The sequence below is a fragment of the Octopus bimaculoides genome, chromosome 9, assembly GCF_046866305.1.
Source record: "Octopus bimaculoides isolate indiv1 chromosome 9, ASM4686630v1, whole genome shotgun sequence".
Taxonomy (NCBI): domain Eukaryota; kingdom Metazoa; phylum Mollusca; class Cephalopoda; order Octopoda; family Octopodidae; genus Octopus; species Octopus bimaculoides.
Window position 1 is genome coordinate 6,967,425 of NC_142936.1, and position 17,135 is coordinate 6,984,559.

General features: G+C 38.1%; 1 long non-coding RNA gene across 1 annotated transcript in view; it reads right to left on the minus strand.

Annotated features, from left to right (window-relative positions):
- Window positions 1–426: 426 nt before the first annotated feature.
- Window positions 427–17,135, minus strand: part of LOC106873982 (uncharacterized) — a 42,079-nt gene continuing 25,370 nt past the window's right edge. Inside the window, exon 3 of the long non-coding RNA XR_001409946.3 lies at window positions 427–575. This is a non-coding gene — a long non-coding RNA (uncharacterized LOC106873982). The remainder of the gene's footprint in view (window positions 576–17,135) is intronic.

The following is a 17,135-nucleotide window of genomic DNA, read 5'->3' on the forward strand; positions in this document are numbered from 1 at the left end:
AAAATAATTTGAGAACAGAAGGAGAGGAGATAAGAGAGAACAGAAAGATGAAAGAGAAACAGAGAGTGAGAGAGTGAGAGAGAGGGGCGGTTGGGTAGGAAAAAATGTGAAGTAGAATATACTTGGAATTTCAGTCAGAGGGCTGCTCTTCCAGATAACTTTGTCTCATCCAATACAAACCATCGACCTAGAGAGATAACGCACTTGAAGCTTGCCTAATGAGAACTACAAGTTGTCTAATCTAATCTAGAATCGGAACATTTAAGACATTTTCAAATATTAGATTTGCTTTATCAAAACGCACAAAAAAATTATAAATTAATAAAATATTTCCGATTACAAAATGAAGCTTCGAAATATAGAGAAATGAGTTTTATTTAATAATTTAACAATATTTTTAACAATATTTTTCTTTTTCCTTTTTTCTTTCTTTCGTGTATTTCATGATTTATTAGAATTCTTTAGAACACGTTTCATTTCCTCGATTCATTTTTCCCGAAGAGCATCAAGATATGGTAATGTTTTAACGCCTGCAGAATATTATTTTCAATCTGTGTAATTTTAATAAGATGAAACTGAAAAGAAAATATAAAAAAAAAGACATTCAATTTTCTTTGTGAACCGGAAGTAAATAGTCCCCTCAAAAAATTTAAAAATAAGAAATCTTGAAAAAGGATTTTCCGTTCTCTATTATACTTCGTTTTATCTAGAATCCTTTTCGCGTTTTTCATTAAATTATTTCATTCTCTATTATTCTTCCTGACTGTTAGTTCCATAACGCCGTTACGTGGAGGTGGTGACAGTGCCAGAGTAACAAGGCAAGTGTAAACAAGTGTATTCTGTGTAACATGGTGCAGGGTTTGGCTAGCAACTTAAGTATGACATCGTAAAATAACGAATAAGATTTATCTCACGATTTTATATAAATAAACAAATCGTTTCAGGGTATATATACAGAAAAATATTTTATTTTTGTCCATGAATATTTGTATATAGGTGGTTGTGAATATATATATATATATATATATATATATATATATATATATATATATACACATATATACGTTATACGTTTACATATATATATATATATGTGTGTGTGTGTGTGTGTATACACATATATATAAACACACATAAATACGTATGTATATGTATATACCAATATATATGCACATATATATACATAGTACACATATGTATACATGTATGTATGTATGTATGAAGAAAACTCAAAATATTTTCTAAGGATCTATGTTCTGGAACGATTATATTGACATCAAGTCTGTATCAAAAGGAATTTCCATTTATGGAAATAGAAAATGGAAATACGTTAATTTTGACGGCACAAAAGCGTTGTACATTCAAATGCATAAATTACCACAGACAGTAATATAACATACAAGTGTGCTCTTATGTATATAAGTAATCTTTTCTATTGTAGGTGGCGGAGGATGGAGGCATCTGGTACTTAATTTATCGACCCCCCAAAGGATGAAAGGTAAAGTTGATCTCGACGGAATTTGAACTCAGAACGTTAAGACAAACGAAATGCCGCTAAGCATTTCGTCGGGCGTGCTAACGTTTCTTATTGCTTTACTGCCCACAAGGGGCTACACACAGAGGGGACAAACAAGGACAGACAAACGGATTAAGTCGATCATATCGACCCCCGAAAGACAAAGTCGACCTCGGAGGAATTTGAACTCAGAACATAAAGACAGACGAAATACCGCTGAGCATGTCGCCCGGCGTGCCCACATTTCTGCCAGCTCGCCGCCTTTATGTATATAAGTAATCGCTTGATGTACGTGTATTTCGTGGATATCTTATACTATTTAAAAGGGAAAAGAAATGAACAGCTACTACGCATTTTACAAATAAACTCTCTAAACGAAACAGTGAAAATATGCTAAGCAAAACATTTCCATTTTACCGCTTTGTTATCTAAATTCCAGCGCTAGAACTTCATTCCTTTGTCAGAGAACAAGTTCGTCTATGTTAAAATTGAAACAATTCTAAGAACAAAAAAAGAAAAAGAAACATAATGTCATAAAGACATTGAAATGAATAAGAGTCTGATATTTAGCGAGACGTCTGTTTCTTTATTCTACGCTGACTCATGTAGTTTCCTATTAACAATATCATGTTTTATATTTAATTATATGCCAAAGATTTCGAGAACTTTCAAATATATTTATAATGTTACACAATGTTCAGTTGCTTCGAGTATTTGTTCATCATTGCCTTCATTCGTTTTACAAAACAAATTCGATATAAGATGTAAATGTATACATGTGTGTATGTGTGTTTATATATGTATATTTACGTGTAACTGATAGAATTATACACGTACACATGCACCATATATGTATACCTACATACATACATACATACATACATACATATATATATATATATATATATATATATATATATATATATATATATATATATATATGTATATATATATATGTATGTATATAAAATACAAAATGGGACAAGAACGCAAAACATCCAGACTGTTAGGTGATACAAAAAAGGAATATATATATATGTATATATATATATATATATATACACAGAGGCTGCGAGACAAACAGACAGACAGATACAGACATACATACATACATGCATACACGCATACAACCATACATACATACATACATACATACATATACACATACACACACCATTATTTTGATTTATTCAGTAAAAAACATGTGCAAGTAGATATGTATGTATTTACGTACGTACGTATATATGTACACATGAATGCATATATATATATATATATATATATATATATATATATATATATATATATATATATATATATATATATATATACATATGTGTGTGTGGGGGGGGGGGGTAAATATACAAAATGATATGTGTCACGTGTCCTCTTTATTTTTACTTACTTTAGGACGAAATGGTTCTGTGCTTTAGTTGCTGTTCCATACATTAGTTGCGCAACCACCAACACCAACATCACCACCACCACCAACAACAACAACAACAATAACAACAACGACAACAACACCACCACCACCACCACCACCACCACCACCACAATTAATCATCTCATGAACGGTGCGTATTCTTTCGGGTAGAATCGTCATTCATGAATTTTATCTAAGTAATATAAATGAATTGAGAAAGAAACTGTTTAAACGTTAAAACCAACGGAAGAAAATAATTTATCGTGAAATACAAAGATAAAAACAGAAAGGTAAGTAAATAGATGCAGGGTGTCTTTGAATGCCAATTCCTGCAGTTTCCGTACAAATGGAGAATGTGAACCGCTTCACAATTATTATGTCATTGCGTAAGGAAAGAAGATGCAATTAAGTTCCCTAATCTTAAAATTTCAGCAAGCTAAGAAATAAAGATTAGAAGAAAAAGAAATCTATGATCCTTTTATCTCCAAAGTTCCGATAAATTACTTAAAGACAAAATGAGGAGAGAGTAAAAAAAAAAAATAATAAAAAAATCAATTGCCTGTATTTGTCTTTTATTCTCCTCATTGAAATGGAGGAATTGAGTTCCATCAGCATTAAACAGAAGGTCTGTTAGAAACATTGCCTTCACATACACACACACACACACAGAGAAATATGTGTGTGTGTGTGTGTGTGTGTATACACATATATATGTATGTATGTATGTATGTATGTATGTATGTATGTATGCATGCATGGTGCATGAATGTATAAATATCTCAATATAAGTCATCTGCTAATGTAGAAATCTCGTGCATATTTGTTCATCTTAATGCTCGTTTCGAAGTGGAAATTTTATTTTTTATGTCCCTTTACGAGAATATTATTTGTATACTCTGTTATTTACCCTCATTTATTGTTCAATATTTCCTAAAGTGGAATGTTGTTAATCTACAATGATAAGTTAGGGAATGACGTTGGTTGCGTTAATATGAAGGTTGATACGAGAGAAATAGATTGGCAGAACCAGCAGAGCGTTGAACTTCATGTGTGGTGACTCTTCACGTTTTAAGTTCAAATCCCATTATGTGATTTTCAGCTTCCTTAACTCGATTTTTTTTTTAAATGCATCAATGAAGTATTACTTACCGAGGGTTGTCATGAGCCCCAGGACTCATAAGACCTGAGCTTGACCTGGTTTTCATTGCGTTTGAGTAACTGAGATTTAAAAACTCCCTCCTCAATGGGCGCCAGACCGTCGCAGCTAGTAGTGGAGTTCGTTTACAGCTGAATGGATTAGCAGCATTAAAGGAAATGTTTTGCTCAAGAGCACAACTCACAGCACCGTCTGGGAATCGAGACCACGATTTTGCGATCGCGAATTTAAACACAATAACCACTAGGACACACACCTTGACAATGAAGTACAATGATGTGGTCCTCTGCTCAAGTAAGAAATAAATGCAGGTGTGAAATTTTGGTAAAAAGCTAGCAATTTTGAGATCAACAGGTACTCATGTTTTCGACCCGAAAGGATGAAAGGAGAAGTTGACCACGGCGGAATTCGAACTCAGAATATGAGGATGGACGAAATGACGCTAAGCATGCTAACGATTCTGCCAGCTTGCTGAATTAATGGAAGGAATAAATATCGGCTTCAAATTTTCAAAGACTTCCCAACCGTAAACATATCAACTACAATAGTCACTGTATCCTCTAATTTTTTTGTTTAAAGATGGCATGGTGCAATTTGGGTGTGATGTAGTTTTTATTTCTAGCAGACAGAGGCTCCCTCATTCACGGTTGTTGCTACTACAACTGCTACCGCTGCTGTTTCTGCTAGAGTGGGTACAATTGACTAACGGGATTATCGTATATGACTGATGTGAAGGTTATCTGATCTGGAAGGACGAAAGATAAAATCGTCCCTCGTTACATTTGAACTCACAGCGTTCAAAATCCCTTTCTAAATTGCACAAGGGAATCATGTACGGCTCTCTGCCACTTTATTTTACTATTGATCTAATAATAAGAACGTTATCAACAACCATAACAAAATCAACAACGAGCCAGTACAGAAGTCTCTACGCAGTCGATCGATTTACATGAAATAACAACCAAGTCTGCTTCAAACTCCATCCAATATGGTAGGCGTGGTGGATATTGTGTTATGGGTCACTGGAATACACCTCATCGCTCGATCAGCGACCTCTTGGAACTTTGTAAGTCAACACCCGCCTCGTTGAACAGTCTCTAGCTATTGCGCCTTCCTCGAGACCCAGCAAGCAAAAGAATAAAATGCTCTACAGAATCATTATGCAAGTAAATAAAACAACACATACACTTATATAATCGATGTGATTTACTTGCTCCTCCCCACCAAAATTGTTGGCCCTGTGAGCTGGAAGAATCGTTAGCACGCCGGGCAAAATGCTTAACGACATTTCATTCGTCTTTACGATCTTAGTTCAAATGCAACCGAAATCGACTTCTTTCATCCTTTTGAGTTGAAAACATGAGTACCTGTTGATCTCAAAATTGTTGGCTTTTTACCCATTCACAGCAGAATGAACTGGAACAACATGAAATGCAGAGTCTCTTGAGTGTAGGACAAAATAACTTGAAATTTTTATTCCTGGCATTATGTGACCCGCCGAGGTCAGCATTGCCTTTCATCCTGTCGGGGTTCGATAAGGTTAAGTACCAGTCTAGAACAGTAAGTACTGCTCGTGCCTTAGCACTCACAAGTACTTACTTGTACATTCACCCTGGGTGGCTTAAGCTGGCTCTGACCATCGAGTTCACCACGTCCCTCACGAACGCTGATCATATCTGACGGTCAGACGTAACATTCCAGCGGACAAAGCAATGCTTCTGCCTGCGGTCCAAAGGCCCGGCCTCTAAATTTGACTAGGAAAGTAAGCGCGTCGGATAGTGCAGATGCTACAGCCGATGTCGTTGTTTGTAGAGGTGCAGAATTTATGTTCAGAATTTCAGTGGAAATACAAGTTTATATGTGGTCTCTAATGAACCAGAACTCATATGGCTGCCGATTAACCAGGTTTCCATGGGTGTATAAGTGACCGAGATTACAACATTCCTCCTGAACGGCACCTCAGTCCATCATAGGCTTATCCATTCACAGTTGAATAGAAGCTGGCACAAAACTGTTGAAAGAATTGTAGTAAATAGCAGTAGCAGGAAGAAAAAGTAGGAAAAATGTTCAACTGCTACAATAACAAGAATATTGAGATATCAGGAAAAAAAAAGAGCAAGAATTTGAGAGAAGAAAAGCAAGAAGGAGAATATGATCGAATAAAATTAAGTAAAAAAACAAAATGGGAATAATGATGTGGATTATAAAATAAATGATGAACCTGATGAGTGATAATGAGGAGGGTAGAAATAATGACGATGAAGATGATAACGAAGTTGGTGATAATGACGGTGGCGTCGGTGGTGGTGGTGGTGGTGGTGGTGACGTCGATATTGAGCGCACATTTTAAAGATTGAATGTAACAAAGCATGCAACAGTGCAACCGACATATCATAAAAATAACAACAACAACAGCAACAACAACAATATTGATGATGATGATGATGATGATGATGATGATGATGACGATGATGATGATAATGACGACGACGACGACGACGACGATGATGATGCTAGTGATGATGACGATGATGATAATGATGATGACGATGATGATAATGGTGATGAAAGAGATGAAGAAAAAAAGAGCATGCACAATGAACACAGAAGAGATATTCATTGGAATATAAAGGTGCACACACGGATAGAGCATGAAGATTACGACTTCAATCATGCTCGACAAGCACACAGAGTCCACCATCTGTGAAGGTCACCTTTGAGAATAACTTTGTAACAAATAGCAAAAAAAATATTTCTTTTTTAATATGCACGCATACATACATACATACATACACATATAAACGTATATACATATATATACACGCACAAAAATGCACGCACGCACGCACACGCATATATATCTGTGTGTGTGTCTGATGAGGTTTCTATGTCTGTGTGTATGTCTGTGTGTCCCTCTTACTTTTCCCCCCACTTTCAGTTATGCTACGGTTATAGTTTATTGACTGCCTCTCTCCTCCTACCGCAGTGCTGCTGAACCCCCTGTCTTTTGCTACTCTTTGAAAGTTTTGCCGCTTCTCGTCTTCCTCTCTCTTCTGTCTGTCTGTCTGTCTATTACTCTCTCTCTCCCCCTCTTTCTCTCTTTTGCTATCTATGTATCTATCTAATACTCTCAATATATCTTTCACTCCCCAACTTCCTTTATACTTTTATCCCCTCTCTTACTCTCATCATTTTTAATTTATCCATCTGCCTTTCTCTCTCTCCCCCCTTCTCTCTCTCTCTCTATATATATATATCTATATATCACTCTCTCTCTCTCTCTCTGTCGCTTTTTCTCTCCCTCTCTATCTCTCTTTATCACACTCCCTCTCTCAATCTCTCTCTTCCATATTATTACCACCCCTTACTTGCCTTCGCCTACCTCTGTCTCTTTCTTTCGTTCTTGGTCATTCCTATTTTTTTAATTTTAATCAATATAAGCAGGAAACCAAATTTTGTATGTGCGAGTTCAAGTTACAAGGATGACCACATATAGTTTTCTCTTTTATCGGTTTCAAATTTTTAAAAAGAATCAAATAAATAAGATCGACTCCGGTTGAATTTGAACTCAGAGTGTATAGCTTGAAAAAAATGAGGCAAAGGATATTACTCGAGTGGTAACGTTTCCGCCAGATCGCTTCCACAGTATTTTAGTCTTATTAGCAATTCCGTGAGGTTTAAAGAAAATCGGTGAGCTGACAGAATCGATCGGCAAAATTCTTAGTAGCATTTCTTCCGATTATCTTTGATTTTTTTTATCTTCTGTTTGCTTCAGTAATTGAACTACGGCCATGCTGGGGCACCGCCTTAGTTCAGTTCTTGGTGCTTATTCCGTCGTCGTGGAGGCTCATAGCTTTAGCTTAGTGGTTAGGGATGTTGGACTCATGATCGTGAGACTGTGGTTTCGATTCCCGGACCAGGCGATGCATTGTGTTCTTGAGCAAGACACATCATTTCACGTTGCTCCAGCCCACTCAGCTGGCAAAAATGAGTAACCCGCCAGGTGGGGAATATACTCGCCATGGAAACCGGGAAACCGGTCCTTATGAATCTATATGACTCGGGAAGGAACTTTCCTTTTTTTTATATATATATTATTATTTCATCATCTCTTTTTACCGAACCGCTAAATTACGGGGTGATAAGTTGTGGGGACGTAAACAAACCAGCACCGGTTTTCAAAGAGTGGAGGGAATGAACACAAAAACAGACACAAACTCACACACACATATATATATGTAGACGATCAGCTTCTTTCAGTTTCCGTCTATCAAATCCACTCACAAGGCCTTGGTTGACCCAGGGCTATAGCAGAGGACACCTACCCAAGGTGCCACGCAGTGGAACTGAACCTGAGATCACGTGGCTGGAAGGCAAGCTTCTTACTACGCAGCCTGTTCTTCACGTTCTGAGTTCAAATCCCGCCGAGGTCAACCTTGTTTGTCTTCCCTTCGTGGTCGATTAAATAAAGTTCCAGTCTAGCACTGGAGTCGATGTATTCGACTTGTTTCCCCAACTCCCTTCAAAATTGCTAGCCTTGGACCCTGCTACCACTCGGCCTCCAATTCCGAGGGAATATCGTGACCTTGGCCATTTATACGCCAGGGAAACAAGAAAACCGGTCTTATGAGTCATATATTTCAAAGAGAAATCGAAGAAATGTGATTTTCAATATAAATTCAATTATTGAGTACAAGAAAGGCGCGAGGGATTTTACAAGTGTGAGTGCTCCATGTTAAATTTAAGTACAAGGGGATATGAAATTTTAAGCAAAAATTCGCAAGTGCTTGGGAAAGAGAAATAGAAAGATTAGGAAGCAGAAATAATTGAAGAGATAAACAGAGATGATCCATCCAGAAGACAGTCGGTGCAGTCATGGCTGGATGGTTAAGAAGCTCGTTTTGAAGTCATGTGGTTTCGGGTTCAGTCCCACTACGCGGCACCTTGGACAAGTGACTTTTGTTATAGCCCCGGGTCACCAATTTCTTGTGAGTGAATTTGAAGAAGAAGAAGAAGAAGAAGAGGAAGAAGAAAAAGAAGAAGAAGACGGGGCAGTGGAGACAAGGGGGGAGGAGAGTGGAGATGAGCGGAGGAGAGTGGAGATGAGCGGAGGAGAGTGGAGATGAGCGGAGGAGAGTGGAGATGAGCGGAGGAGAGTGGAGGGGAGCGGAGGAGGAGGAGAAAGAGAAGGAGAAGAAGAAGAAGAAGAAGAAGAAGAAACGCGAAAGCAAGAAGAAAATCTGACAAAAAATATAAAGCAAAAACGGAAAATAGATTTAAATGAAGTAGTATTAGCCAATATTTTTTTTATTTTTTCTAAATAACGATTTAAAAAATTACCGCAAAAGAAAAAAGAAAGAATCAAATGATACATAATTTAAGAAAATGGTGGAATATATATTAGAAAGGAAGAGATTATCTGTAGAAGAAGAGCCAAGGCAAAAGGAGCAACGAAGAGCAACAGCAACAACAACAACAGCAACAGCAAAAATAATAATTAACAGCGAAACTACTAAGAAACAAAGAAAGGAGAAATTGAAACCCTCCACACCCTTGAAATAATAAATGAATATAAATGAATAAGAGAATTAGGAAAAAATGAATGAAGAACGAATAAATCGATAGCATACATATAGAAGTAGAAATATAAAATTTTAAAAAATATATATTATGAAATAAAAAAAAAAGTGAAATGATTAAAAGAAGAAGAAAAACAAAAATAAAGCAAAAAATGTATTTCAAATCGGCTTTGATATTCGAAATCTTCGATATCCTCTACTGACGACGACGACGATGATGATGATGATGATGATGATGATGATGATGATGATAATGATGATGATGATGACGACGATGATGATGACGATGATGACGATGACGATAATGATGACGATGATGATGGTGATGATGATGATGATGATGATGAAGATGACGATGATGATGATGATGACGATGACGATGATGATGATGACGATGACGATGGTGGTGGTGATGGTGGTGTTAGTGGTGGTGGTGGTGTGGTGGTGGTGGTGGTGGTGGCGGTGGTCGGGTGGTCGCGGTGCGGGTGATCACGTGGATCGTTTTTATGGTGATGGCGAAGGTGGGGAGGGTGGGTGGGTTGGGGGAATGGGGTTGGAGGTTGGAGGAAATAAATAACGATGAACAATATGAAAAATAATGAAGCTGATTTCTTCTAATTGCATTTTCTTCTGCTTGATCGATAGATCGATAGATGACATTTCTCATTCGAACCACGGCAAACTGATTAAGAAAACACTTCGTCACGCCCCAGTGAATCCTGCTCAAGAGTGCGTATCGTAGCAATTCCCCTCTTCAGTGTATAATGAGGAAAAATTGGGGTTTCGCCCCATCCTTCCCGATGATGGCCACCACAACGATCATAATGCTTACCGCCACCTCCATCACCACCACCACTACCACCACTACATCACTACCACCATCAGCACACCCCAACACCACCACCATCTCCACACCCCAACTCTACCGTCGTCACTACCACCGTCACCACACCCCAACTCCATCACCATTGCTACCACCACCGCCACTACCATCAACACCAACACCACCACTACCACCGACACCACCATTACTATACCCTAACTCCACCACCACCACCACCACCACCACCGCCATCACCACCACTACCACCACAACCATCACTATAGCCCAACTCCATCACCACCGCCATCACCACCACTACCACTACCACCATCACCACACCCCAACTCTACCACCCCTACCACTATCATCACCGCCGCCCCACCATCAAGTCACTACCGTTACCACCACTTCCACCACCATTACAAACACCACCGCCACATCCGTCACCATACATACACTCACTGCTATAACCACCTCCACCATCGCCCCTACGACTACAAACACCACCACCATCATTACAAGCACAAGCACAGCCAGAGACAGCACCCCCGCCAACCACGACCACCACCACAACTGTTGATACTCTATATGTATTAAACAAAATATATAAAATGACTGGATGGTCACCGATGGATTGGTTTTGACAATGGGTGTGATGAAACAAACAAGAACATGAACAGCAACCACCTGTATGTACCATTGCCACTACCATTGTTGTCATCAACCCCCACCACCAACACCACCACCATCATCATCAGTAACACCACCGCCACCATCAATACAATGATCAGCAACATCACTAAGAAAACCAGCGCTCCCACCGTTACCTCCACCACTACAAGGAGCACCACCGCTAACGCCAAGTCCACCGCCACCATCACAATGAGCATTAATACCATTACGACCATCGTCAGCACCAGAATTGATACCAATGTCATCACCATCCTTACCAAACACTACAACCATTGCTCCATCATCAGAGGATCGCTACCGCCATGACCACCACAACTATCGCTGGAGCCACTGCTTCTCCAGATACACATCAAGCGCTTAGTGCCAAATCGCCATCATCTACCAACCACCTACAGCACTGCTAGAAACAAAAGTCAAATACTTCTCTCAAACTAAATGTCTTAGAAATGGGAAGGGCAAATTATGTAATGCAATCCATGCAATTGGCCCTCCGTCGGTTTCGACGACGAGTGCTCCAGGTGACGCGATCAACGGAACATCTGCTTGTGAATCTAACGTGCAAGTGGCTGAACACTCCGCAGACACGCGTACCCCCTTAACGTAGTTCTTAGAGTGACTCAGCGTGATACAGAATGTAACAATTTTGGCCGTTTTGAATTACAGGTACAACTGACTTTTGTCTGCAGAGTGGACTGGAGCAACGTGAAATAAAGTATCTTGCTCAAGGACACAGTGCGCTACCTGGTATCGAACTCACGACCTAACGATCGAGAGCCACATACTCTGACCACTGAACCACGCACCTTCACTGTTATCAAAGCTAAACCCCCAAAACAGGAAGGTCACGTATGGATTGTATTTGATTGTAGGATTGATACATCAGAGTCGACGTGATGTTTAACAACAACAGTTTTCATAATCATCACCATCAACCACTTTGAATCAGCCATTGAGAAAGCTTCTATGTGGTCACGCGAAATGCTAGATACGTCAGTTAAATCTCTTTCAAATCCAGACCATCCTATCGTTTTCACAAAGGACATATTTAGTTCTTTGGGATCATTGACAGTGCCTGGCCGAAGCTCACACAACACCATTGCTATTCCTCTTTTTTGAGATCTATTTCCACGCAAGCCTTGCATTCTCTTTCACAGCTCTTTCACAGATTTCTCTTGCCACTATGCATTCATGTTAAACAAACATTGAGCATGTCTTAAGGACTTTGTCGGTTTTGGAATCTTCGGCAGATTTACAAACGGGTGCATTATTTGTGCCGCGTTAGTGTTTATAAGAAAGATAACCATAACCATCCTCTTCTGAGTTCCTTTGACAAAATGATCTTGGAAACCATATGATATATATGTAATCTTCCATACAAGGTGGATTCTTGCTGATGGATCTACAGAAACCATGAACCGTCACAGACTTAAGATTACAGAAGGCACTTTGTTGTAGCTAATATTATAGCAACAATTTGATTGTGCATGTGACAAAGCTTTTTCTTACATCCTATGGTGTCCATTTGAAAGCTGACTTGACCAGATATTTAGTTCTTAGGGATTAAATCCATCATCTTGCTCGGCTTTAAATGAAAACCCATGGTCAAACATACAATAATGCGCCGATTTATGTATGTTTGGCCTGGAAGGACCTCTTCTTGAATTTCTGTCCGTTTGGAGTTGTAGATGAAAGGAAGGCAGAGTTCTCGTAGATATACATATATCATTGCATCCTGAATTCGTTGATGTAATTATCAAAGGCCACCGGTAAGAATTTAAGGAAGACAGCAAGAGAAACTCAACTCGCTTCTTGTTGCATCTATTGATTGCAATCTCATAAATACAGGTACGGGTCTTCTCTCAGAAAGAGAGGAGGGGATGAGGGGGGAGAGAAATAGAGAGAGAAAGTGGGGGAGAGAGAGGAACAGAGATAGGGACAGAGATAGACAGACAGATACATACATACGTACATACATGCATACATACATACATACATACATAGACAGACAGACAGACAGACTAGCTGGCAAGTAGATAGATAGATAGATAGATAGATAGATAGATAGGTAGATAGATAGATAGATAGATAGATAGACAAACAGACAAACAGACAGACAGACAGACAGACAGACACAGAAGACTATTGCATTGAGAAGAAAACAGACTTAATCTGCTGAGTGATCGCTTACTATTTGTTGAGCGTTTATAGATATTCTGCGTCATAAGGAACCGTAGCTTAGCAAGGGGTAGTCAGGGGGAAGGTAGGTGGGGGGAGCCTGGGGGGAGAGGTCCGCTTTGGACGACGGTTCCATAGCGTCGACGCTTTTGAGCCTGTTATATGAGCCTGAGTCAACTGTATAAGCCCTGGGGATAAGGATGACAAATTCAAAGATCGCCCCAGGCACAGCACTCACTATATAGCTGCGCAGTTGATATTAGATTGGCCCGAATGCGTTGCGTTCAACACATGTCAAAACCACATTCTTCTCATCAACAGCGCTCTCTTCTCCATCATTCGTCAACAACTATTTTTCTTTAATCTTCTTCTTCTTCTTCTTCTTCTTCTTCTTCTTATCATTATTATTATTATTACTATCCCTCTTCTTCCACTTCTTCTCTTCTTTCTACTCCCCTCTTTCTTCTCCTCCTTCCTCTTCTTCTTCTTCTTCTTCTTCTTATTATTATTATTATTATTATTATTATTATCCATCTTCTTCTTATTATTATTATTATCCATCTTCTTCTTCTTATTATTTTTATCCATCTTCTTCTTTTCTTCTTTCTACTCCCCTCTTTCTTCTTCTTCTTCTTCTTCTTCTTCTTCTTCTTCTTCTTCCTCCTCCTCCTCTTCTTCTTTTTCTCCTTCTCCTTCTCCTTCTCCTTCCATTTCCTCTCCTTCCATTTCATCTTCTTCTTCTTCTCCTTCTCCTTCTTCTCCTCCTCCTTCTTCTTCTTCCATTTCTTCTTCTTCTTCCATTTCATCTTCTTTTTCTTCTTCTTCTTCTTCTTCTTCTTCTTTTCTTTCCATTCAAATAGCTCATTTAATGCTCGTTAAGAACAATGCAATTTCTTCGATCCAACAGAAATTAAACCAAAAAAAGGTAACAAATACCCCCCCCCCCTACTTATCGTTTAATCGAAAGCAATTTTTTAGTGGGATGAAGCAATTTTTTTTCAAGGATTTTCACTTTCATTTCTTAATTTTTAGTTTAGTTCAAGTTTTTTTTGTGTATATTTTGTTTCTTTTTTTTTTGTTTTAGTATCTAGGAGATGAGGGTAGTTTGTCGGGTGCTGGGGAGGGGTTGTTATTAAGATGTTTGAAAATTTCCTTAATTATTTCATTTTTCTCTTCTTGTTTCTTTACAAAGTGCGCAGCGAACAAAACGACTAACAACAACAACACCAACAACACCAACAACACCAACAAACATGATCAAGGATAAGAAGAAGGATGCTGACGACGATGACGATGATTGGTGATGAGGACGATGCTAAAGATGGTGACGACGAGACAACAATGACGATGGATGACCATGACGAAGATGATGATGATGATGATGATGATGATGACGACGACGACGACGAATATGATGATGATGATGACCATGACGAAGATGATGAGGAGGAGGAGGAAGAGGAGGAGGAGGACGGCGATGATGACGACGATGATTATGATGATGATGATGAATCGACCCGAGTACTTATTTATTTTTTTAAGTCTGGTATTTATTCTATCGATCTTTAGCCGAACTGCTAAGTTACGGGGACGTAAACAAGCCAGCACCGGTTATCAAGTGGTGGCAGAGTGAACAAACACAGACACAAAGACACACACACATAGATATATACATGTGTGTGTGTGTGTGTGTGTGTGTGTGTGTGTGCGCACACACATACATACATACATACAGACAGACAGACAGATAGATAGATAGATAGATAGATAGATAGATAGATAGATAGATAGATAGCTACAACGGGTTTCTTTCAGTTTTCATCTATCAAATCCACTCACAATTCTTTGGTCGGCCCGAAGCTATACGAAGACACTTGTCCAAGGTGCTCCGCAGTGGAACTGAACCCGGAACTATGTGTTTGGGTAGCAACTTTCTTACCACACAGCTACGCCTGTTTACACAGGTTTAACCCACCAGTGTTGTTTCTGTTGTGTTTTTGCATACCCCATGTCTTAGTGGTGCCAAATCGAAAGCTCACACTTGAGAGCGAAACAATTGCGTGATCTCTTCTGAAAACGTCACTTTATATCGATGAATTATCTGCGAAAGGGTTACTGTGACCGCGCTGGTTGGCTTTGATACGCGGAAACTGTTTACTGGTTTGGTATAAGATTCGTTCATCGAAGAAATGCTGCTGGCGTTAAATGGACACTGCCGCGACTCGTGCACATTCCGACGAAACGACAGACGATCAATCTATCCGCTCTCCCGCAGTTACTTGACAGTCTGGGATTAAAACAAACACAACTAGCATCGTAGGAAAGATGGAAAGTCTTGTAATATAATAGCGTTGCATTCATTGACAGGAAACAAGATAATTATGGTATAATTATGCCAAGAATATGTTTACAAAAGACGCCAGACATATATTAGAAAGAAATAAAATTACATAGAAAACCCAGCCAGAGGTAAACATGTGAGAATAAAAATGAAAATAGTGGAGCAAAAATAAAATACACACACAATCAAAAACAAGACATTTTTGTTATTATAACTATCATTATGTTTCCTCTAACAGACATGTTGTTTTTCACACCTTATACACTATTTCACATAACATATATTATCTTACGTGATAGCGTTGGATATGTAATACAAATACACTGTCTTTTCGTAATAATTACTTTTCAAAAAATTAAAAAAAAAAAAAGAAAATATCATTATTGAATTTCTATTCCCGATAAGTATTTACAATTTTGGAGGAAGTATAAATTCTAGGTAGAGATTATGCCATATATCATATTATAGAGTAACTTTATCTACTTATTCGTCTCCTTCTTCGCCTATGTAATCAATATACATATATATATATATATATATATATATATATATATATATATATATATATATATATATATATATATATATATTCATGTGTTGTATTGAAAGCACGACTATGTTCTAGCTTTACCATTTTTTTATAATGGTATTTTTTTTTTCGTTATTGCCTTGTCTGTGTTTATTAGATTAACCTTTCAAAAAATCGTGAAGCTTATCGACTATATGTGCGTGTTTTTGTATGTATGTATGTGCATGTATGCGTATGTACATACATACATACATACATACATACATATATATATATATATATATATATATATATATATATATATATATATATATATATATATATATATATATATATATATATATATACATAAGAGAGAGAGAGGTTATATATTATAACTTTCTTTCAGAAGTTTTCTAGATTTTCGTAGAGTAGTTTGCGTTACTCATTTAGAAAGTAAGGGAGCCCATTTCAGCTAAAATTAAAGTCAGTTTCTAAATACCAAACCATCAACATTTAAACCTCCTTACAAACTACCATTCGCCAACGTAATCAATAACTTAGATTTGAAACGTGAAAAAGATGTAAACTTAAAGATGCCAACTGTCATACTGACGATAAAAGTGCAACATTCATTCTCCTATTGATTCACAAGGAGCAATTGTAATACATTGTAATATAATGAATATATATATATATATATATATATATATATATATATATATATATATATATTTGCGCCCTTTTAAAGCCTAGCCAGGTTCATGGGCCCGGTTTCCCGGTTTCAATGGCGTATGCGTTCCCCAGCTGGACGGGACGCCAGTCCATCGCAGCGTTACTCATTTTTGCCAGCAGAGTGGACTGGAGCAACGTGAAATGAAGTGTTTTGCTCAAGAACACAACGCGTCACCCGGTCCA